This window comes from Ambystoma mexicanum, chromosome 13, assembly GCF_040938575.1.
Source record: "Ambystoma mexicanum isolate Mex_15411 chromosome 13, UKY_AmexF1_1, whole genome shotgun sequence".
Lineage (NCBI taxonomy): Eukaryota > Metazoa > Chordata > Amphibia > Caudata > Ambystomatidae > Ambystoma > Ambystoma mexicanum.
In genome coordinates, this window is record NC_090938.1 from 701,348,096 (window position 1) to 701,373,626 (window position 25,531).

Genomic DNA, 25,531 nt, shown 5'->3' on the forward strand with positions numbered 1-25,531 from the left:
AAAGTGTGCAGTAGTGATTGGGTGGACTTACCTGTGGCAGACCATGCTGCATACTCACCTAGAACAATCCAAGCTGGGTGAAGTCCCAGCCACTGGCTGGGAGGGACCAATCCTCTGTTACAGGAACTCTTTTCTTACCTGGGTGAGGCTGGAGGAAGAATACGCACCAAAGCACTTCTCCACTATTTAAACCACACCCGATAGAATTCACGTGCTTCGCGTTATTCTGCAACAGCAGCAGGACGCTCACCGAGTCGGCTCCTGCCTTCCAGGTCCAGACACACCCACAGCTTCTCGAGCAGCAACCTGTGGATGAAGAAAAGGCACAGGAACATCTACTCACCAGAATTCAGCCACAAGAGTCCAGTCTCCGACAACCTGCAAATAAAGACATAAGGTTAGAAAATGGGCAACACGCTCGCAGCTGCGCTCGCTTACCTTATCCATCCGTGATCACACCGGAGTTCACCGCGGCCTTCGCTTCGGCAGCATCCCAGCACCTGGAAGACAAAAGACATTGTTAGTGGTGTCCGAGCCGAAGTGTTCGCAACTCAGTTATACTTACGCGCTTCTTCACGCGCAGCAGCAGCAGCATCGCCCTCAGCATTTCGGCATCTGAAAGAAAGGAAAAGACATTATTAGAGGTGCCCATTTTGAAGTGGCCACAATTCAGTAATACGTACGCGCTCCTTCACGCGCAGCAGCGGCAGCATCGCCCTCAGCATTTCGGCACCTGAAAGGAAGGAAAAGACATTATCAGAGGCGCCCATTTGGAAACGGCCACAATTCAGTTATACTTACGTGCCACCGCACGTGCAACAGCAGCGGCATCGTCCACAGCATCTCGGCACCTGAAAGACAGAAAAGGACATTATAAAAGGGTGCTCCTTCAGAAGCGGCCTCAGATCTTCTATACTCACGAGCCTCTTCTTGCACAGCAGTGGTGGTGTCGCCAACAGCTCCTCGGCACCTGAAGGACTATTACAAGCCATAAAAGGACACTGAGCTTAACACTGAAATCATCCAGTGATGTAACTGGATTCCACGCGCCCCTGCACCAGAAGCAGGATGGAGAGCTCGGCTTTACTAAACCAAAGGTGAGAGTTCGTGGAGAACAGTCGAGAACCAAGAAGTGGGAAAAGCAGAAGATTGGTGGGAGAACTTATCCAACCAGCTTGTAATTACCCCTTTTTCTTCCACTTGCAGAAAACTCACCTTACAAGCCAGACAGTGAATATTCGGAAGTCCTGCCCAGAGCGTCTTCCGAGTTCTACGCCTCATCATAGTCATAGAAGCAACTGTAGCAGTCCAGTTTGGGTCAGCGCCTCCGTGGGAATCAGGTGAGCGTTACAATACCTGGCACAACAGGTGCTCAACATTACGCACTTTTGCCTTACTGATGTGCCCAATGCTGATGCCTTATTGACTACGTGCTTAGTAGCAGTGCCGACGCCAGTTCCGGTTTTAAAGCATATTTTCGGCGTCACACACAATGATTCTTTGGTTCAAGATTTCGATATTAGGGGGGCGCTGTTGCGCACGACGAAGATGGCCGCCTGAATCCTGAGCTCCTGCTCCAGTACAAGATCCGCCCAGAAAACATCCGTTTTGGAGCCACCTAAGCACCCACAAATGGCTGTGTATACGAGCCGAGGTCTGGTCCCCAACGTCTCCAAATCCTGGTGGAAATCGGTCTCTGGCATCAAAGTTACGCCGCTCTGAATTTGGCCCGACTGGTGTTGGGAGCGCAATCCGGCTCGGAGTTCCAGACAGAGGCAACGCGGAGCCGTGGGCTGCGGACTGAGAGCTGTTCGGCCGTTAAGACAAGGAGACGTTGTGCCCCCCTCAGGTACGATACCCGCTACTCTTCTGTGGCCCCACACCCCGGAATTTGCGGCAGAGACGCCACTAGACACGTGACATCCTGTTACGCGGCTGCCCGTGGCAGGGAGCCGGCACGTGGGGCGCGGAGGAATTGGCCCCGAGTGATCCTACACTGCCGGTGGACGGGAAGCCGGTCTCTGTGTTACGTGCGGGCCCACGCCCGCTAAGACATTACATAAATTTACGGAGGCCAAAGCCCACGGCTTCGTGAAGCAGCGGGAGGTGAGGGGCCCCTGTGCCAGTGAGGGGGGACTGACGGAAACGCCCTACTAGCGGGCAACATTGCTCCTGATATTACATTGCACGCCCGACATCCGTGTAGTCTGCTGCGGAGTCCTTGCCTCCCGGTCCCGATCCAGAACTATCTGTTTGTCGTGGGTGCACATACGCAGGAGATTACACTACCTTTGGCGACTTCAGGCAAGGTCGCCCTAGCGCATGAAGCCCTGTGCTGGTGGCCTGGCCGACCCCACGCGCTGGTGGACACCCAGTCATCTATATAGGCCCTCTTTGGCATAAACTGTGGCGCGCCCTGAGTTTTGACACCTAACTACGTGGGAGAAAATATCCATCGCTGGTGCCTAACATTGGGCCTTGGTGCCCTGGTGCTGGGGTCCCTGCTGGAAAATCTACAGACGTCTTGGGAGCAAGGGGGGTGAGGCGGAGGACCCCTGTTGCCCCAGCGGCAAACTCTGTCGTCCTGATCCAGGTGGCTTCGCTGAATATCCATAAACAACGGGCCGGGGCTGGCACCATGGGCGAGCCGCACAGGGCTGGGAAGGGAGGCAAGACGCCCAGTAACAAGAGGAAGGGTCCCATGGATGCATTTACCGGCAGCCAGGCGCCGGACGCCATAACTGAGGTGCACGCTGACGCTAATGAAACCCCACCCGCAGACATTGAAGGACGGGAGGACAAGCTGACCATGCTTGTGGAAAATGGATTCCGAGCAGTGAACATGAAACTGGACGATATAGTGTCTACCATTGGCTCCCTGAAGGCAAGAGTTGAAAAAGAGAGCATACGTGTCACTGATGCAGAAAATAGAATTAGTAGTAACGAAGACGCTATCTCACAACATGGTCGTGACATCGCTCAGCTTAAGGAAGCCATGACTAAAATGCAACATAAATGCGAGGATCTTGAATCTAGATCAAGACGTAATAACATCCGTGTGGTCGCCGTGGCGGAGTCATTTGGGAAAGGCCAAATAGAGACACAACTTGAACAACTGCTTAAAACACTATTCGGTCCTGAGTAATTCTCTGAACATTTCTTGGTGGAGAGAGCCCACCGTACTCTTGCCTCGGCCCCCAAACCAGGTGCTCCCCCTCGCACAATAATTGCACGGCTGCTTAACTATAGAGATAGGGACACAATCCTGCGGCTGGCCAGGGAGGCTGGTTCGCTTCAACACGAGGAATGCCGAATACATATATATCCAGACTTTTCTGCCGGGGTCCAGGCGAGCAGGCGATCATATGAACCAGTCAAGAGACTCCTTAGAGACCGCCAGATTCCATATGCTCTGATGTTCCCGGCAAAGATGAGGATCCAAAATGCGGGTAGGGTGCATTTTTTCGAATCCCCGACTGAGGCCACACAGTATATAGAGACTTCCATACCTCTCCCCCCGAGGGGGGGCAGGCCGGCACAGAACAATAGACCAAGACCCGAGGACTAGGGATCTCCGGCGACCGGATTGGTCTGTATCCTTATGTAGTATCCACTGCAGCCTTATGGGGCCTACAAGCAGGGCGGCTCCATTCCATGTGACTATTGGAGATTGGAGCCAATCAGGCGACCATGTGAGGCAACATGGCTACCCCGGGAATGTTCCACGATTGTTTTTGGGTACATCGTCAAGTTGGGGGTGATGATGAGGGTGGGAGGGAGGTAAGAGGGGTTGGAAATGGGTGTTCTTGGTGTGGAAATTTGGACCACCTGAGGGGGTTTCATTCGAATACAAGGTTGGCTTTGGCCGGAAGTTTGGTCAATGCCAAAACAAGCTTGACCACGGTTATTGAGTGGGTCAATATTCCGCAGTTGATGTGGGCGGTGGGTGGGACAAAGTTGGGGCAGATGTTGTGGGTTCCTGGTGTCAGATCGGGATGGTTTAGGGAGTTTCTGTTTAAAGGAGTTCGATTGTTAAAATCAGAGAGCGGTTGCATGGCAGAATGGCCGCATCACTTGCGACAGGGGCGAGGCTACGGACAGATGATTTTTACAACATGCGGGTATGGCACAGGCTGATAGGGGCTTAGAAGTCAAGCTACTCTCCTGGAATATTTGCGGGCTTAACAACCCGGTGAAGGCGAGGAAGGTGGCAGCATATGTTACACGCCACGATCCTCATATTCTTTTCATTCAAGAGACGCACACACTTGGTAATGTCAATTCTGCATTCCTGCCAAGATGGGGCCCCCAGAGATACTACACGGAATACTCAACACAGTCTAGGGGAGTGTTAACCCTCATACACCCCAAGCTGTGCTTTAAATACCACTCCAGTAAAATAGATCCGCTTGGCAGATATGCACTAGTCTGGGGGGAGTTGGCGGGATACCAATTAATACTTGTTAATACATATGGGCCAAATGTGGACGATCCACAGTTCTATTGTACGATACTTGATATGCTGACTACGTCAGGGGAGGCACTGATAATCTGGGGCGGTGATCTCAATACTATTTTGGACCAGTCCCTTGATCGGTCCTCTACTGCCCCCAGGGCCCCCTCCAGAGCCAAATTGGTTGTGCGGCAGTTGATGGAACAGATGGATGTGGTAGACGCTTGGCGCACACTGCACCCTACTGAGAGGAAATTCACCTTTTACTCTTCTGTCCATGATTCCCATTCACGTATGGATTACTGGTTCATTAGCTCACCCCTGGCCGGCATGGTCACCAGTTGTGAAATACACTCCCGTACCCTCTCTGACCACTCACCAGTAACACTTGGCATTCAGCTGGGTGATGCCCCACCTCCAGTTAGACGGTGGAGAATGCCGCCCGCCATACTCAGGGACACTAATATTTGCGAAGCCCTCCATGCTGAGATCACGGAATTTATTGAAATAAATGAGGGATCGGTAACCACTTATTCTACTCTCTGGGAGGCATTCAAGGTCTGGATCCGGGGTACTATCCTGGGCAAGTCCACGGGTATGCTTAAAGCTGTAAGACGGGAGCTGGGCGCAGTCAAAACTAAAATAGGCCTGTTACAAACTGAATATAGCGCCACACAGGACAAGGCAACACTATCGCAAATGCATGTCGCGTTGAAGGAATTCAACGCGTTAGCCAGCAGGGAAGTCTTATACATGGCTTCGCCTGCCAAGGCCCGTAGATATGGGGAGAGTAATAAGGCCGGGAAATTCTTAGCCACCATGCTTAAAACAGATAGACATCGGAGCCCAATCCCTGGTATTTTGACACCCACTGGGGCTTTGGTTAATAAGGAGCAAGACATTAATTCCACCTTCGCTGAGTTTTATTCCTCCCTTTATTCCAATCATGACATCAAAAGTAAAGAAGACACGTTCCGGTATTTGGATAGCCTAGACCTCCCTACACTGACCACTGAGACCCGTAACATACTGGATCAGCCCATCACTATTGAAGAAATCGTAGAGGCCATTAAATCTCTGTCAGGGAGCCGCGCCCCCGGCTCGGATGGACTTAGCGCGGAACTATATAAGGAATTTAGGACTGAACTAGCCCCCCTACTGTTAAAGGTGTGGGAGGAGGCGATGGATCAAGGGAACCTTCCAGAATCGACGCGCGAAGCTATTATTACTGTCCTCCTGAAACCCCGTAGACCTGCACATGACATGGGTTTGTATAGATCGCTCTCCTTGATTAATACCGATGCGAAAATTTTCGCCAAGGTGTTAGCCACCAGGCTCCTGCCGTACATGTCGATCCTTGTTCACCCAGACCAGGCGGGCTTTATACCAACTAGATCTACAGCTCTCAACCTGAGGCGCTTGTTTAATGTTATGGCACACATTGATCCCACAACAAAGGCTGCCGTGGTGGCCCTTGATGCCGAGAAGGCCTTCGATTCCGTGTCCTGATCTTATCTCTTCCCGGTGCTTGAACGATTTGGCTTTGGCCGCTACTTCATCAAATGCGTACAGCTACTATATACTCACCCGACTGCTAAGGTTCTGACCAACGCCACTTTGTCCCCCTCGTTTAGGCTCTACAGAGGTACCAGGCAGAGCCGTCCCTTTTCACCTATACTTTTCGCACTTACTATCGAGCTGATGGCGGAACATATACATCAGAACCACTCACATAGAGGGCTTAGGATGACCGCCCCCCCCCAGTCATTTCACTATATGCTGACGATACCCTGCTATATGTCCGCTACCCAGTAGAGAACGTACAGCACATAATGTCAGACATACATGAGTTCTCGGAATATTCAGGGTACAGAATCAATGTTCCCAAGTCCGAAATATTTCCCCTTACGGATTGTACGGGTAACATCACTGCAATTGCTGGGCTTAGGCCCACCCCGACTCAAGTACGTTACTTGGGTATTATGGTGGCCAGGGACAAACAATTGTTATATACACAGAACCGTGGTGAACTGTTACTAAGTTTGACGACCAAGTTCCAAACGTGGGCTAGCCTTCCCTTGTCCTTGTATGGTAGAGTGGCTATTCTTTTTTTTTTTTTTTTTTTTATTGAGTTAGCTGTTATAAACAACTTTTCAATATACAAAATTAGACATTTTAAAAAGATAAATACACAAATCATTTGGTTACATTCATAGATAATGTACATACTCAAGCAGCCAAGTTGTCATAACGATGCAAAAAACCAAGGCCAAGACCAAAGCATACAACATACTTCAACCGGATTATCCTTAAGCCTTAGACTCTGGATCAACTACAATCAGATAATTCACAGAACTAGGTTTCACCAGGAGATCAAACAAATCATTGCCAGTGTATCAGATATAGGCTGCCTGAGAGTGTAACTTTCCTCATTTATCAATGTCCCAATTCACCGCAGATAGAAAATTAAATAGAGCTATCTGAACAGAATAATTGTTAAAACACAGTAAAAACGACCATCGCATTTCAGGGTCGATAGTTGCTAAGATGCTAATCACTTTTGAGAAGCACCGTGATCTAAGGGTTACTAATTGGACACAGTGACAGACTAAATGCTCAAGGGACTCAGTTGTAGTTGCATCCTTACAGAATCTACATATTGTAAGCATTCGCGATCTCAGGTTACGTCTAGCTTGGACTGCGTAATTAGGCCATAAATCAAAACGAGCTCTTAGAAGGCCTCCTCTGAATAATGCTGATTGAGAGTGGCTATTCTCAAAATGGTAGTCTTACCCAAACTCTTATATTATTTTAACAACATTCCGATATGGCCCGGCAAGTCCTTTTTCATGAAACTCAAGTCGCTCGCCTCTAATTTCGTTTGGAATGGGAAGACGGCCAGATTGGTGTGGGATAAGATGGTGGAACCATTCTCACGGGGTGGCATTGCTGCGCCAGATTTTGAACTATATTATCTGGCTGCACAGGCTCAATTTGTTAAACACTGGTTTGACCCTGATGACACATCTCCCCACATCCCCATGGAGAAACATGCTGATCCCCCCAATGACATCAGATCACTTCTTCTTAACCCTGTCTATGGAGACACATGCCCGTTTGACCCGGTATATACAACCATACGCGCCTGGGCCAAGATATATAACAGATTAGGCCTTGAGACCCCCTGTGACCTGGAGGTCCCCCTGTGGAACTTCTCGAGTATATCCTCAACATTTGATAAAGCCATTCAACAATCCTGGGATCCTAACAAGTTATTCACACTAAGGGACATGTTCCCAAATGGCACATTCTGTGAACTCGCTGACTTCATCGGGATGGTGGGAGGAGGCCCACTTAAACGCTTTCAATATCATCGTATGAAAACTGCTTTTGCGGCTAGATGGCCATCTTTCCCGTTGGAACCCCAGGTACATGAATGTATTAGGGCAATAGTATCCCCTAATAGTCACAATAAAGGGGTCTCGTTGGTATACTCACTAGCAATGTTCCCTCTAATTTTTCTGGGCTGTGTGCGCCAAAGAATAGTTGTGTGCGGGCTGTTTTTCAGTCATGTGCGCAACTGAGTGATGCGCTGCCAGACCGGGGGTGGTCAGCGGTGGCGCAGCGGCTGCGGCGGCGCAGCTCCCCACCAGTGAGCAAGGCTTAGTGGTCAGATTCCACAGTGTGCAAGCGAGGAATGCAAATTTGCGGCACAAAAAGCTCTACTTCAAGGGACATTTGGGTGCTCTATTCTCCTCCCAAGACTTTAGCTCATCTCTCAGGCTTATCAGAAATCTGTTCCCTCTCCATCCATCCTCTCCTCCTATTCTTTGTTCCACTAATCTGCAGACTGCAGGGACTGCGCCTGGGCCTTAGGGGTAAAGAGACCTGTGCAAACAACAACACATACTGACCAAGTTCCCACTAACTTGCCCAAATCGCCACTAGTTCCTAGCCTTCCTCAACAAAATTGAGCCCAGAGAAAACATATTGGGGGCATGCATGTGCAAACGTGCTCTTCTACAGGGATGGCCATCGCACCCGTGTGAACAGATCCGAATAAAGATACCCTGACCTGGAGCTAAAAGCAGCCCCTGGGACATTTTCCGCCCAGCATATGCATTCATGTGCTGAAAAATGACTCCAAGCAAGCAACTGTATCAATTGTGTTCATTGTGTGTCTGCACATTGCCATAAATCAGAGCATTTTTGTATGGGCCCAATCACTGTGCATTCTATGTCTTCTGTTCAATAGGGGACAAATACAACGAGAAGCATATACGTTTTGTTGAGCTGATTTATTTAAAGGTATATATACTTTTCTAATTGGTTTTGTATTTTCAAACCATTTCCAAATGCTTAAAAGCCAAACATACTTTTTTGAACAACCTCTTTTTTGTATTGCCTAAGCAGTACAAAACACAAAGTTACAGCGCTACTCAACTATTGCATAATGCAAGAAAAACTGGCAATGTCAAACATTTTGACTTTTGAGTAGGCATGGGTAATGCATTTGCCAGGCCATGTCATGGTGGTGTTACCTGACCATTGATGGTAGCAGCTGCAAAATGGTGAGAGTGCTTGGGTATATAATAGCAGTCCCTGGCAAATGTCTAATATTTATCCACAAGCCAAAACTGTTGGCTTTGTCAATGCTTGTTTTTAACAGGACCTCATTGAGTGGCTGAAGGCAGACCTGGCTCAGACATGTTTATTACATCAGTAGCAGTTTACAGCTCCAATTAAGTCATTATGTTTCAGAAGACTGCTTTAAAAAAAAACGAAAATAACTGGCAGGCACTTGGAGCTCAAAGCAGACAAGGCATTAGCGGTTCTGTGGGAGGCCTGGTTCGATTCCTAGCCAATGCAGGCAGTTTCTATTGGGCGCTTTGAAACACAATGTACTCACTCACTGCATAAGCGGCTAACAAATGCACAATAAATAAATGTGTGTATGGAAGGGGCACACTGCATTGTTAACATTTTATAGTTCATTTTTTTAAAAGTTTGATTTCTTTTAATGAATACATAATATACAGTGCAATCCTAGTACGTGGTTACAAATCCCAAACATCCTTCGATTAAAAAAAAAAAAGTAAAACCATTTATTTTAGCTAGACCGATCTTTTCAACGTGATATCTATATGGATTCACACTTATCGTATGCATCGCTCTGTCTGTGTGTGTTTCATGCACGCTCTAGTGTACAGCATGCTGCCATTACGAGGAGACCAATTAAAAAGGTAAGTGGATTTTTGGTTTGTGAAACTATGTGTTTGTGATGTCTGTATATTGCCAGTGTGTGTATACTCCGTGGGCAGAGCATGTGAAATTGGAATGTATTATGCTTGACAATCAGCTTAAGGACGAGTGACAATTGGACCTGCTTTTATTACAAACATTGTGTTAGCTCAGGCTCTTCAGATTTTGGATGCACTATTTAAGTGCGTGTCATTATTTGCACCCGAACCCAAAAGGTGTTGAGGAAAGCAATTCATCATTTTTTCAAAGCCTTTGGGTTCGGGTGCAAAAACACTTTCCTCCTATTGCTCCAACTGATATGTGCTCCCACCCACCGCCCCTACACATATACCAACCAGAGTCCACGGCTAACGAGTCGACCCCCCCCACGCCCTGTGTGAGAAGCTGTTCATTTTAAGCGCTGATAAGCGGAACAGGCTGCAGGTCCTTCGCTGGCCTTTCAGAAAGAACGCATAGCACAAATAGTCTTGCTGCTCACTGAAAGCATGCGTGTATTGGAGGATATACGTAAAAGTGTTGCCCTGTGCCCAACTAGAAAGGTGCATGTTATTGTTCAATCTACATGTTGTAGGTTTTCCTGCTATTCCTGCTATTGTATATCTTTCTAAATCCAAAATATCAAAGCATGCCATTACGGATGTATGCACTGACTCATTGGCTCGATTATTTTGAGGGATTGAAGAAGGGCACAAACAAACGGCCGGACAGACAAGGGATCCCTGCACCCTACTCATCCAACAGGCCCCATAAAACCCTGTGCCAAGAAGCGTATCTACAACGGTGACTGGCATATGTGTGGGTTGATTAGTGCCATGCACCTACACGTCTAAGGTTAAATGGGCAGGGGTTGCTTTAGCAATAAGTACACGTTCGATGCAGTCTTTGGGATCTTCTCTGTGACACAGAACATAAAGTCCTCTGGAACAATGTATGCTAGTCATGATGCTCTTCAATTTAGAATGAAAGAAATGTCTGCTGTGCATTTTGGGATAAAGGCGGCAGTATTGCTGATGAACCAATACTCCGGATTTAAATAACTGTGTAATAACAACATTAGCAGCGAGCGACTGTAGAAATAGCAGTATTTGTAAACTGAACCCCCGCCTCTGTGCCCTCTGCTTTTCTGCTTCCATTATGAGATAAAGGTCTGTGTAATTAAGTGTAGTGCTAAGATTTACGACAAGAGCAGCACTTCAGGGAGCTGGTAGCAGACACATGAGAACCAACAGGCCCCTGATAGAAGAGGGGCAGACAATTACCAGAGCACAGCTTCGACCAACAGCAGAGAGGGCCTCACTGGTTCCTTCCATGTAACGTCAGGGACAACGGAAGGAATAAATAATTCATTTTAGATTTGGAAGAATATATGTACTAACCAACCTGTGCAGCAGAAAGGAGAAAGCAGACAAAATCGTCACCATCACGAGTCTCGGAAGCCACAGCATGCGTTGCTGCCTGCTGGCTTCTGATTCTGAAGGTGAGAGGAGGAGGCTGGCAAGCTGCGCAGAAGTGCACTGCGCACTCCAGCCCAGCCTGGACTGGCACGTGCCGTATTCCCTGGGGGTGGGGGAGGAGGGGAACACGAGCAAGAGTTGTCAACAACTCTTGCTCGTGGTCCTGCTTCGTTCTCCTCCCCCTCCCCCTCCCCCACTGTTGGACAGTGTGAATGAAATCAATCATGCCATGGGGAATCTAATCCACAGCGTTGGGCTGCGCCTGCTGCGTGTAAACTTCAGAGTCTGAAGTTTGCACGCACCAGTGCACAGACTTGATGGACACAGGACACACAAACTGGGGGGGATAAAGGCCATTGTATCTCCCCCACTTAAAATTGTGGGGGGGATTTGTCACCCCCATACCCCCCTGTATCCTACGCCCATGCCAGCAGGCCCCTTCCTGAAGCCCTAGAAACCGAAGCAGACTCATGCCGAGTGCTGAGTGCTGCTGACAGGGCCATCCTCCTCCTAGTCGGACCCTAGTTTGTTCAGCACATTACCAGCCCAGCCAACGGGCCCCCCGAAAAAAATGTGTTTTATAAAAAAAAAATTGGAAAAACATTTTAAAAAATGATTTGCAGCAAAATGAGCAAGTGCGCGGTAAAATGTGCAATATGCGCGGCTCCCAAATCAAAGATGCGCGGCCGCACAGGCGCGCACCTTACAGGGAACGTTGCTCACTAGTACAAACCCACTGCCCGTCACATAATACGATAAGAGAGACCTGGGAGCGGGATACAGGCACTCAGATTGATGAAATACGGTGGTCACGCTTCTGTCAACTCACCAGATCTGTCTCTATGAACGCGGGGCTACGGCTGATCCAGTTTAAAGTTCTGAATCAGCTCCACTATGCCCCCGCCAGACTGGCCAAATTTGTTGAGAGTTGCACGGGAGCCTGCCCCAAGTGCAATGCACCAAACGCTAGCCCCTACCACATGTACTGGTCAGGCCCTTTGATTATGGAATTCTGGCGGGAGGTGGCAGAACTCCTCGAAGACATAACGTCGATTCCGGCGACCCTGTCCCCCTTAAAGTACTTGCTTGGTGACATTGGTAAGGTGAAAGAAACTACGAGGCGTTTATTTAATATTTCATGTGTTGTCGCCAAGCGCTGTATCCTTAAATCATGGAAGTCTACAACTGCACCATCCAGAGCCAATTTCTTAAAAGACTTATGTTTGGTAAACGACGATGAAGAACTTTTTGTTTTATCGGTCCCGACACAGTGTCGGCCCAAAGACATTTGGTCGCTGTTGCGTATTTATTTGTGTTCCCAGATACCGGACGAGGATGCTACGCCTCTCCCTTCGCCATGAGGTGGGATGTTTGATGTGTTTTTCTTGCTACTCTGTATATATGTGCCAATACTGTACATGCCGCAATACCTTGTCAAATTCTTTCTTTTGTGAACGGTCTGAATGCTAACCTGCTCTCTTAATAAAATAAATGTTTTAAAAAAAAAAAGATTTCGATATTAGGCAATCTTTTTCCGTCTGTGACTACTGCAGATTTTGCCAGGAGACAGATCGCAAATGGAGACATTTGACACGTGTTATAACCTATAATATAACCCAAGGCGATGTGTGCTACGTTATGACATGCAATGCAAAAGAAATTGGCAAATGCCAACAGCTCGATTTAACCAAACAGCAAAATCATACAGTGTTTGAGCAACGATTATGTTTGCGAGTGGCACGCACATGTACCAGCATGAATAACACTATGGGCCTCATTACACGGTAGGCGGTGAACCATGGCGCAATTAGCGCCATGGTTCATGCCGGTAAAATACCGGCACCGCCTTGGTGGAAAGGGGAATTACCACCCCATTCTAAGGTTGGAAGGGCGGTTATTCCCCCTTCCACCATTGCCCTTCCCCATTCCCATTTTTGCCCCATAGGGCATAATGGGAATGGGGAAGGCGCTAATTACAGCACCGCAAATTGCGGGCGTTAAAATCCCCAACCCGCAAAGGGACCTCGTAGTAAGGGGCTAAGGATTTACCGGTACCGGTAAAATACCGGTACCGGTAAACGCTTACCGCCTACCGTGTAATGAGGCCCTATGTCTTGTAATCATACAGTGATAGCTGCCAGTCATTTGAATCATGTGAAACTTCCAACAGGATGGCTCTTTTCATGTGGCAACATCACATACACTTATATTCCAGCTAACATTTCCGGAGGTCCATGTGCCTTAACTCGATTAGGACTAATGATGTTCCCTTTACACCCAGCGATATCTCGAAGCAAAAGGTCAACTTTCGAGTCTGTGGGTCTATCCCCCGATTGTGATTCACATTTGCATTTGTTATCAGAAGCTGAGGTTCTAGCATTAACCCTTTCATTAGTGGGAGTTTGGGGTTTAGCTGCTGGGGGTTTAAACCTTTGATTAAATTTGCATGTTTAGTAGTCAAAGGACTTAATCATACTTCTCAGGCATTAGAAGAATTACTCCTTGATAGTCAAGTTATTAGAAAAGCAACTTTGCAAAACAGAGCTACTGTTGATTATCTATTGCTAAAGCATAATTTAGGGTGTAACGCAGTTGAAGGTATGTGTTGTTTCAATTTAAATGACCATTCACGATCCATTGAAAGTCATATTCGAGGTTTGAGGGATCTCATTTTTCAAGTGTCCCAAGATCATACTGGGAATTGGCGGGATTGGTTATTTTCATGGATTCCTGATGTTGGGGGTACACTGTGTTACGCTTTTGCTTGCATTTGCATCATATTAGCTATTGTTGTTGTATTCAATGCATTCCTAATTTAGTTTTAATATTTTGTCGGTTTTAGAGACCGGCTCCTCTGCCACTGGGCTATGGAAGATAAATATCCAAGGGTGGAATTGTTATGCTTGAGCTAAAACATGGCGCTGATGCGCAGTGCATTCTGAGAGCGCTCGGAGCCATGATGGATATTTACTTCATGCTGCAGTGAAAAGCTGCACTCATTTTGCTGAGAGCTAGATTCACGATGCTGAAGAAAACATGCTTTCCAAACCTGGTATGCAGTCAAGGACATTTCTGCTGGGAAAGCTAACTTTGTTATGTCTTGTTATGAGCTATGGGACTGTTTTCCGTGGTGCTTGTTTTTAGAGGAGGGAGGCACTTTGCTCCTTGAGGGTACTGTCGGTCAGTGCTTTAAGTGGGCCGGGGCCCTGCCGGGGCCCCCCAGCCCCATCACGCCATGGCAGGACGCATTATCCCGCCGCGGCCGCAGCCGCAACGAGAGATGCGCCCGCCAGTTTAACGTCAGGCAAGCTGACAGAAGTGCCAGCCAGCCACAGCGTCGCTGTGACTGGCTGGCACTTCCGTCAGTTTCTGTAACTTTCTCTGATGACCCCTCATCTGAGGGGCCATCAGAGGAAGCTACAGTCCCTTAGTTCCCCTCGCCAGGTCACTGACCCTCAGCGAACCCGCGGGCTCCATGATCTAATATGTAGATTAGATCACGGAGCCCGCGGGTTCGCAGAGAGTGAAAGACGCCTCGGGGTCAGTGCTCTGAGCAGAGATCACTGAGCCCGAGGCGCCTTTCTCCTTTGGCAAGGCTTTATAAAAGATGCCTTCAACTGTGTACGTTTAAGCCAACTTTTATACACGTAGAAATATTTCTATGTTTATAACAGATGGCTTGAATCGTACACAATTCAAAGCAACTTTTATAAAGCTTTGTCGACGGACAAAGCCACCTTGGGTTTTGTCCGTCCTCAACGCTTTATAAAAGATGCCTACGTTTCAAGCCGTCTTTTATAAACATAGACATATGTTACAAATGTCTATGTTTATAAAAGGCAGCTTGAATAGTACACAAACCATAGTAAGGTAAGCACACAAGTGTGCGTAACTTACTATGGTGTGTGCACTTTCAAGCCACCTTTTATAAACATAGAAATATGTAACATTGCTATGAATATAAAAGAAGGCTTGAAAAATACACAAACCATAGTAGTACGCAAACAAATATATAAATGCTCAAATACATTTATATATTTGTTTGCGCACCTTACTATGATTTGTGCACTTTTAGGCCACGCCCACAATGGAGGCCACGCCTCCAAACGAGGGCCCCCTCTCAATTTCTTACCCCACTTAAAGCACTGCTGTCGGTTGACCCAGCTGGCAACCAACGGCTGCTCATCAATGCGCAAGTGCGTTGCCAGAAGGTTCGAGAAATCGCCACCCCTTTTTGAAGGGTGCATATATGCGGAACCCCTGAGCAGTCAGGTGAGACTTCAGCCGGAGGGGGGACGCTTCTGTCCGGCATACCTGTGGGCTGTTGTGCTCTCGGCCTGGCTGTTATCGGGGTCTTCCAGCCGCTTCTCGCGAGATGAGGAATCCAGTTACGCTCACGGTGATGTATCTTCTTTTGAATTCTCTGTTTCTTCTGTGATTTATTTCTATGTTATCACTAGTTGCTTCTAAGCTTTGAATAAATAGCCGTATAAGTGCTCATTATTTTGTAAGAGTGTGTGGTTGCAAGTTATTGCGTCTTCCTGCGTTCAAAGTATTGGCTCCGTAATTGTACTGGTGATTTATGACTGTCCGTGCACTTTGGGAGAGCAATACAATACCCCACATGGAACAGGACACGGGAGGGGGTGGGGCGAGGGGGAATCCACGCTGTAGAGATAATGTTCATTAAAAGCATACATTGCAAGGAAGGGACCAGTTTGCACATAAGTGCAAAAATAACAGCCCCCCTCCGAGCAATTTTTATCATTTACACAAAGGTACGAATGCAGGCGTAATTGCCTGTGCGCCTGTTTTGAGTAAATGCCACCTGCCAAGGCTATTTACACATAGCAATCAGTGTTAACAAATTGCTATGGACTTGCCTGCTTTTAGCTGATATAAAAAGCAGACGGAGTCCATAGGAATCCAAAGCATTTGCACCAGTTTCCTAAATTCTTGCACATTTGCATGGCAGAGGGAGAGGATGGGGTGGTGGGAATGGCAATTCTGTTCCATGCCCCAACTCCGTCATAGAAATCAAACAAAATATGGTGCAAAAAGGATAGTTAAAGTTTTATGCATACATTGTATACTACTCCATATGGAACATGACCACCCCCCCACCCCGCCCCACGGAGTATTTCCCCACACGGTGCACAGAATCCCCTCTTGCCTCAGCCCACATCGCAACTTTGTTCTGTGAGGATTCTACAAGCTCGTTTATATTTGCAAAAAGCAGAGCAGAAACAGAAGTGCTATAACGGCAGCCGCCATGTTTTTTTTAATGGACGCCAGCATTACCAATCACTGGCACGGCCATGTGCACATGCACACACATGAGTGATCTCAGCGACTTCACCTGCGGTTTTAATCTCCGACACCTGGGATATGCCCATGTTTCCACAGAAACGTTCCCTTCAACGGAGCCAGAAGCATGGAAGGGGCCCTGCTCCTTACAACACATTATTCATGGCAGACAGGGAAGGAATTGGGCCTGAAAAAGGCAGAGCTGCGTCCCAGCAAAGCTTGTCTTGCCAGAGCTTCTCCATGGAGGCCCTAGGTCAAATCCCCTAGGCGCTATCCAGTCAATGGGCCTCATTACGACTGCACCGGTCCAGTACGACTCTGCGAGCGGGTGCCATCCCACCCGCCAGTGTCAGACCTGGAGGGCGGAACGGCACCCGCCCGCCGAGTTTCACGGAAGCGCTGCGCTTCCGTGGTCCCCATTCCCATTGAGTCCTATGGGACTCCAATGGGAATGGGGATTAACATTTAACCGGCGCCTGACTTCCAGGAACATCGGGATCGTAATCCTGCACTGTTTCCGGAAAGCCAGGTGTTGGTAGATATTGCAAGTCTGGCGGCAACCCGCCGGCAGCACCAGAAGGGTTACCGCCGGACTTGTAATGAGGCCCAATATATCTAAAACATTACAGAGTGGTACATTTCAGAGTGGATCATAATACCAAAAAACACTGCAAACACTAATTAAATAAATAAAGGGTAATGGGGTAAAAGGGTTAAAATGGGTAGGGTGGGGATGGGGTGGCAGTATAAGGGTATAAAGTAGAAGAGGACGTTGGGCTCAACAGGCATATTAAGAAGCGTAGCTTGAGTCTCTTGCTTGAAACCAGACTGGCGAAGCCACGCATGGCGCGTAATAATTGTACTTTCCACAATAATTCTGGCCGCATTGTCAGCAGCATCTAAATCATTTTTTAGAATGCAGCTAGAGACTGCTCTGCCCTCTGCTGCTACCTGGGCCAATTGTGTTTTAAGGGGTTCAGGAGCTGATGACAATAGCGCAGACACTTTGTCCCACTTATGACAGTCATAACTCGCCAGAAGTGTCGTATTATTAGCGATTCTTGCCTGAAAGGCAGCAGAAGTGGCTACTTTCCGCCCCATGGTGTATAGTCTCTTGTTCCCTTTATCCGGTGGTGCCTCCGAAGAGGCTAAGGGTGTTCCCGCTCTCTTTCTTGTGGTTGTTACTACAAGAGGGTCTGGTTTGAGCTGTCCCCTGATATACAGAGGGTCTGTGGGGACAGGACGGAAGAGCTTTTCGATGCATGGATTAACTGCACGCATCAGGTTAGGTGTTTCCAGAGAAGGCTGGATCCTCCTCTGGATGGAGTGCAGGATGGGAATGAACTGCGTGACGGCTTTCTTATCCCCCAGAATATCCTCAACAAAGTCCTTGTCTTGTTGAGTTTCCTGTGTTTTTATCTGGAAGTTCTCAGCCCCTTTAATGAACATGTCGTTTTGAAGTGGCTGGTTGTCTATTGGCAAATCTGCCTCTGGGGGATCTAGGGTGATGAGAGAGGCTATGTTATACATATCTTCCTCCTCATCGTCATCGCCATAGTCTTGTTCTTCGCCCTCCTGAACTGTATAAATGTCTTCAGTGTTGGTATCTGGGTCATACAGATCAATGAAGGGTGGGTCCTGCTGGGATGGAATAGCCAGGGTATTAGGATGAGACATCTTAGGAGGGGGCTGAAAAGTAGGGGCATCTGCAGGGGTTTGAGAACTAGAGGCAGCTGCCGTGAGCGGGGTGTTTTTCAAGCTTTGGAAAGAATGTGGGTTCTTTTCAAAAACGTTTGCCACAAAAGTCATCCTTCTCATGACTCTATCAATTTCCTTGCATATCCATGTGGCAGAGCTTGGAATGGACATAGGGTCTAATGGAAGTGCCTGACCTTGAGGTGTGACTGGGACCTAAGGTGAGGCTGTCCCTTGTTCTTTAGTGCTGCTGACAAGGAGTCCCCTTTGTGGTGATTAGAATCCTTTTCCTTTTGTGGATGGGAATCTCTCTCACAGGGGTTTTAGAAGAGTGCTTCATGGACTCTTTCCCCTTTTGCAGGCTTTTAGGGATGTGCTTTTTAACTAGGTGGGCTATTCCCGACCGTTTTGAGCTTTTTGCCATTTTCGAAGAAGAATGTCGAACTTCGGCTGTGGAGTGACCAGACGACTCGTCTGCCGACGTGCGACGTTCGGGAACAGATTTAGGCACAACATCTGTGCTGTCTTTCAACAGTCGGAGCTTGTCATGCAGCGATCGGGACCTCGAGTGCCCAGAGGACAGGGAGCTTGTGAACCTCTACCTAGACGTCGTGTGTGGGCTATTGGTCGACGTACGCATCGAGTCACGGCCCTTGGCTGAGTGTTTAGTGGTAGGGGCTGTGTGAGCGCTGAAGCCGCTGGGATTTGTCCCCGTAACAGGGCAGCCGGCCTGTCTGGTGGGGTCGGGGGCTTACGCTTGGAAAACCGATGTCTCCCTGTCGCCTTCGCTGTCCGATGTGGTGTTGCTGCCATCGCTGTAGGTTCCGTCCATGTCCATGGTGGCCTCGGCCTGCATGGCGTGGTGGGCCCAGTGCTTAGTTTTACGGTCCTTTAATGTCTTAGGTTTAAAGAGCCTGCAGGCTCAACAGTTCTCCTCAACGTGGTCTCGTGGGAGGCAGAGATTGCACACCAGGTGCTTGTTGACCCACAGAAAGTTTTTATTGCACTTAGGGCAGAACTTGAAAGGGTTTCTATCCATAATTAAATGATGGTAGCTAGGCGAAGATATGTATGAAAGGGGTAACTACATTCTCCAATGTCCTCCCCCCTCTCTCCCTACTGTGTGGGCCGAAGCCCGATGTGTATAAATATGAATGTATCCCACCCTAAATCTAAGATATCTGAAAAGAAATTTTTAAGGATCACTCGATAATTCCTTTGCGGGTGACCTCTGAGTTCCATCAATTATACAATTCTATTACTCATTAAAGTCCTGGGATAATTGAGCTAGTTGGAAGGAGAAAACATTTTTTACTCATATGTGCTTTTTATTCACATTGGTAAGGTGCCTAATATGCAGAAAAGTACAAAAAGAGTTTGAATTCAACAGTGATGTCTGTGTAACATACAATAATAAACAAATCATAGTAAAAGTAAACCTTTTGTCTTCATGATTTATGACAAAAACAAACCATTGAACAACATAGCAGACAAGAAAATTGTGACTTGAACAGTGAGTTTAAAAAAGGGGGAAATTTAAATACAATCCCTTACTATGCACCCTCTAGTAGGTGTTCTGGAAAAATATATATCTCCCTGTATCTTTCCCTGGCAATTGCTCTGATTAGTAAAGATGCAGGAGTCTGTAAGGGTGCAAGAACGTCATGGGGCTGCAATGTAGCCTAGTATCTGGTTCTTTATAGTTAAAGAACTCTTATGCCTACGTGGAGCCCGGTCACCAATCAAGTTCTACACGTTTCGGCGGTCGTTAGACGTTTTGTTAGTCCGCCTTCATCAGGGCGTCTCATTTGAAGACCCTGTATAGATATGCAAAAAAAACAGAAAATATTATTCCCCATCTCGGTAATGGTCCGAACATATCAGACCTTATGAATGTAGCCTCAAATACATCAGCTGTGCAATTACCTGCCGATACTGAAAACCCAAGTCTTGGGTCGTGTCTGGTCTGGAGTGCTAGGCCATCCCTCCACCTCTTATACGGCTGCTGCTGCGCCTCGTTAGTTCAACAGTTGGGGTGCACCTTTGCCTTGGACCCTTTCTTGGTAGTGTTAGATGTGGTCCCTATGGGTGTAGAGCACAGTGACAGAGGTCTTGTAAAAAAGGGGGAGGGAAAAGACAGGAAATGTGGAACATTATTTGTTCAACGTAAGGGCACCGTTTGTGGTGTGCAAAGGGCCCTGATGGATTACCTGGATGAATACCAAGGATGCTCGTGGCAAGGAGTGGACCAGGTTGAGCTGGTAAAATCTGCCAGTAGGTGCAGAAAACATCTCCCTCCTTGGTCATTTCTGTGATGTGCGGCTGCTGCTAAAAAGTCAAAGAAAAGAACAGCCCGTGTGGAACTGTGTGTTACTCTCATTTCTACTAGTGGAGTGGCATAGGGTATGCAATAAATCTAGAACGAGGGTACCTGCACGTGATCAGCCTGCGGGAAACTTTCTCCCAAACCGATATGGTGTGTCCTGCAGGGTCCCCTGTGTTCTCTCCGTCTGTAATAAATAAGACGGACATTGTTGTCAGGAGGGCGTGTGTGTGTCATGCATGTTGTCAAACACGTCTGTTCATACAAACATATGCGTGGAGCTGCTGGTGGCCCTTAAATATGGTATGCCGTGAGTTGTATGCCCAGAAAGCTCCGTGGCGGCATGATTAATGTTGTCGAGGCTCCTGTATGTGGAGAGCGCTAATCGTGCTTTAGGATAGTGAATGCGCTCACCTTGTTCGTTGGTGTGGGTTACACGGAGATCCGGACACACGCGAATGCGTCTGTGTCTAGGCAGCGTTCGCGTCTCCGCGAGAGTGGAAGCGCGCTGGTTGCTAGGGCTTGACAGACATAGGATCTGCAGCCGCATTGGTGCACGTGACCACAGAAGTTACGTCTCCCGTCTCACTGCATGCAATGTTGTGTGCTGTTGTCAGGGAGACCAGGCTGATTCCCTTTGCCGTGCTGGTCCTGAGTCAGACTCTGGGTCTGTGTCCGTCGATGAGCGGGAGACGTATGCAACTCGGCGCAGTATGTAAAGTTCATAAATAAAAAACTGCTTCGTAAAGTATGTGCCTCTCTAGATTGTGCTATTGTGTTGGCAAATACCTAACTGTGGGCAATAAAGGAGAGGGCAACCATCCTAACCCCTTAGTGGCTGCACTGTTGCTAAGGTCTGTGTATGAAGTATGCAAAAAAGTGCGCATATCTAGTGGTCGTGCTGTGTCCGTTCCCACCATCAGAAATAACTGGAACCAACACGTGTATTGATATGGACAGAGCAAGGTCTGCTGAATTGTAATCTGGTGTTGAACGTATTGAAGTCTACAAAGTGTACCACTGGTTGAAAAATTTCATTTAATCCCTAGTGGTATGTATCTAATCAATGAATCCATCTGGATTCCTTGTGTAGTAAGCTGTGAGTTAAATCAGCTCCACCCTTCACTTTCTCTAGTACCCACCATTTTATGTCATTGGGAGAGTGCCTAGCCTCCATAAAGTGTGATACCAAAGGTGCTGATAAAGTTTTGCAACGAATTTTGGATCTGTGTTCCGAGATCCTTAAATGTACTGATCTCATTGTCTGTTCCATGTATCTCAAGCCGCATGGGCATTCAATACAATAAATGACTTGGGAACTCTTGCAGTTGGTAAAATCTTTGAGTACCCATTCCCTCTGGCCAATCTTGAAAGTTTTCATTTTCATCGTGAATTGGCACGCCACGCAGTTCCCGCAGGGATGATGCCCTTGTATTGGACGTAACGTTCTTTGTCCTGTTTGCAAGGATTCTGCCTTAAAAAGGGAATGCACTAAATGATCTTTAAGGTTTTTGGCCCTCTTATATGCGAATCGCGGTGATGGGTCTTCTGGTAGGTTGAGTTTGGCAATGTGCCAATGTTTCTGAATGATTCTCTTGATTTTTGCTGTATGTCTGCCGTGCGTTACCACGCAGATGAGGCGGTCACACTCAGGATCGGTCGGGGGGGTTTTGGGCTGCAAGAGTAGTTCCCTATTTGTGTTAAGTGCTCTTTTTGCAGATTGATCCAGAAGTTTCTTTGGATAGCCTTGTTCTTGTAGTCTTTGTGACAACATTCTTGTGTGCGTAAGAAAGTCCTCTTTCAAAGTACAGTTTCTCTGTACCCGCAGGTATTGACCATAGGGTAGGTTCTGTTTGGTGTACAACGGATGATTACTAGTGTGGAGTAATAGAGTATTCCTGTCTGTAGTTTTGCGATGGAGATCACAAACTAGTTTGCCATTGAAATGTTGGATGGTAAAGTCCAAAAAGGGGACCTTGGATTTACTATGTTCAATGGTGAATTGTATGTCTGGATTGCAGGAATTCAACCATTTCCAAAAGAGTAAGAGCTGACTCGAATCACCCGTCCAGATGAAAATGACATCATCTATATACCTATACCAATGATGTACTTGATGTCTCCCATGGTTCAGGGGGGAAACAGGTATTCATCCTCATATTTGGCCATATATAAAATGGCCAGACTCGGGGCAAATGCCGCCCCCATCCCAGTCCCCTTAGTTTGGAGGTACATCTGTTTGTCGAAAGTAAAGAAATTCTTTTGGAGGGATATCGTCATTAATTCTATGATGAAATTCGTGGGAACCCGGTCTTGTGAGGAGTTTCTAGTAAGCCACTCTCGAGTACATTCTATTGCTGCTTCTTGAGAGATATTCGAGTAGAGGGACTTAATGTCCATTGTGACAAGGATCTGGTTAGTTGGGTCAAAAGGTAGCTCTTCAAAGATGGTGATGGTATGAGTAGTGTCTCTCAAATATGTGTTGGTTTGCATACTCAACGGTTGCAAAAATGTGTCCATGAATTTACTCAGGGGGTCCAAAATCGATCCACATCCTGAGACGATCGGTCCGATGTGGCCTTCCAAGGCTGAAAGGATTATGTCAATGAGAGTCTTAATCGACGGTCGTTTTCTTCACTGCTGTCGGAGATGTTATCAATAGTCAGTGATCGAAAAGTATAAAGGATCGGAAGAGTAAACTAACTTTAATTTGATTAATCAATGGTTTTATGCCGAAATCAGAACTCTGCAATTTAGCGTCTGGCTATGGTGGCAGGAAAAAAACAATCTGAGGGACCTCGACGCGTGAAGGACCATGGGTACAGTGGACGTCACACTAAGGATAGTATTGATAGGTTATTTATATTACTGGCATGCCCTGACAAAGTCTCTTTTCGAATTTCAAAAACAACTGTAATACTCTGCAGTTTCCACTAGATGTCAGCCTATGCACAGCATGTGATCTAAGCAGATTCCACAAGCCTCAGAAATATATATATACCTTAACCCCACTTACCATATGCATTTTGCCACAAAAAAGTGCAAACGAAATCGGCAAAAACGCATTTGGCGAATGTGTAGGTCGGCCTGAAGCTCATAGTACCCCCCATGAACTCCCAGGCAGCCTTCTCCAGTGTCTTGCTCCCAGTGGACCCATGGAGCAAAAGCCAACTTAATTTAAGAGCGACTGTTGTTCCGCCCAGCTTCCATGTCTATAGTACGTAGCCGTTCGTACCCTTGGAGTAAGAGGAAGAGCGCTCTCCTGCAACTTCAGGGACCACTTGAACAGACCTAAGCAATATAGGACCAACACGCTTTTTCAAACACTCTCCACCTGGTAGCCCCACCCCCACTCTCTTCCCGTCCCAACCCTCATCACTCCCTCTCCCTCTAAAGCTCCTCTTTCTTTCACAGATCGGACATGAAAGGCCTAGTGGGGATACAATAGGCCAAATGTCTAGCAGGCCCAGGTGCTCTGAGGTCACCATGGTGGTGATTTGGCACAGTACAAAGAAAAGCTTTATAACATAATATAACAAGATAAACAAAGATGGCGGCTTGATAGTGCAATTCACTGTATAAGGCGTCCCTCTGGGATAATTTGCATACTCTTAGTTTGCCCTGTGTCTGAATGCTGGGGGCAGAGAAGGAGAAGTCCACCAGAAAGGCCAATGCGGGCAGTGGGAAGTTAGAATGCAGGCCTGTTATTATTGTGTACAGGGGTCAACTTGGAGAAGAAAGACAGGAATATTTTCCAAGTGTTTTGTTTATTATCAGAAACAAAAAAACAAAAGGTGGAGGGCCTTATAGTAATTAGCTCGCTGGGTAGAAAGTTCGAAACCTGACAGCCAATCAGGATCTGGCGCTTCTGGGCAATATTTGCTAGTGAAGCCATGGATCCTGTGGCTTAGCAGCCCAGTGGTTCCCCCACTCACTCCCTCACTCAGTAGTCACCTCTGATGGCGTGGCCGTCCTCACCAGCCACTCCCTCCTCAGTCGCAACCACTGCCTGTTCAACAGCTCCCCAGAGCACCGTCTCCATGCCATAGAAATTGAGGACGGGCTTAGTCCGTTCTCCATTTCCAGGTCAAGGAGGTGCTGCCACAGGGAGTCAGATGGATGGTGGACAGGCAGCAGACCGAGGTCCGTCTGGCAAGCACCCGGGCAGTTGCTAATAGCATTATTTGGCCACAGCTGCTGGGCAATACAGGCCTGACAGTTGCAGACAGTAACACTTTATTAGAAAATTGGAATGTTGGCAGTTGCAATGAAGACAATTCACTGGAAAGAGACCATAATTAAGCAATAAACCATGATGGGCGGTGGCATTACCGGGTCAGAGAATACCCGGGGCCGAGTTGCAGGCCAGAACGAAGCCCTAGAGGGTTTTACTGCTGTTAGCATCCCTTCATGTCATCCCGGGATGCTAATAGTTTTTTTCAAGTTGAGAAATGGTGTGTGTGCTGTTTCTCAACTTGAAAAAACTACAAAACAAGATGGCCACTATGGACTAGGTAGAAGAAAACTACACGTAGATCTTTCTCCCTTTCCATGGCGGCCATTGCTGCGGCAGGGAACGCTGAGAACCTGGCACCAACGAGGGACAAGAGAGCGCCAAGTAAGTGCGGTGGGCTCGATGAGGGATGTGGAAACTGCAGTGGGGGGAAAAGGGTCTGGAGGAACACAGTGCACACTTACCTGCTGTCCCGGCAGAGAAGATGGCAGCTTGCCGTTTCTGAGAATGCTCAGAGCAGGGGCTTTACATAAGGTAAAGACCTCCTCACAAGCTTCCTGATTGGCTGTGTCTCGCCAGACACCCAACTCCCCAACCCTGCCAAGGTGCTGATGGCATGTTTAATTCCTATGTACCAACATTCCAATGTTTCTCCTTTTGTCTGTCATAGATTTAAACGAACCACTGTATGCTCTTTAGGTGTATTGTTCTAGTAAGCCATAATGACATTCTCCTCAGGCCAGGTGGTAACGTCCTTTGGCTCTCATTAAACACCCTTACTACGCTCGGACCTCTAATCATTG

The 25,531-nt window shown here is 47.5% G+C and overlaps 1 protein-coding gene and 1 long non-coding RNA gene across 4 annotated transcripts in view; one reads left to right on the plus strand and one right to left on the minus strand.

The window, feature by feature from the left end:
• The window catches only part of GABBR1 (gamma-aminobutyric acid type B receptor subunit 1), an 844,797-nt gene that overhangs the window by 555,131 nt on the left and 264,135 nt on the right, over window positions 1-25,531 (minus strand). Inside the window, exon 1 of one of the 2 annotated variants that reach the window (XM_069634795.1) lies at window positions 24,449-24,465. The exons of the other annotated variant lie outside the window; for it this stretch is intronic. The gene's annotated coding sequence lies outside the window, so the exon portion shown is untranslated. Of the gene's footprint in view, window positions 1-24,448; window positions 24,466-25,531 lie in introns of those variants that run through there. 2 annotated transcript variants of the gene reach the window in all.
• The window catches only part of LOC138521746 (uncharacterized), a 123,128-nt gene continuing 122,502 nt past the window's right edge, over window positions 24,906-25,531 (plus strand). Inside the window, exon 1 of one of the 2 annotated variants that reach the window (XR_011283111.1) lies at window positions 24,906-25,112. This is a non-coding gene — a long non-coding RNA (uncharacterized lncRNA). The remainder of the gene's footprint in view (window positions 25,113-25,531) is intronic. The other variant, XR_011283112.1, reaches the window with a different exon arrangement.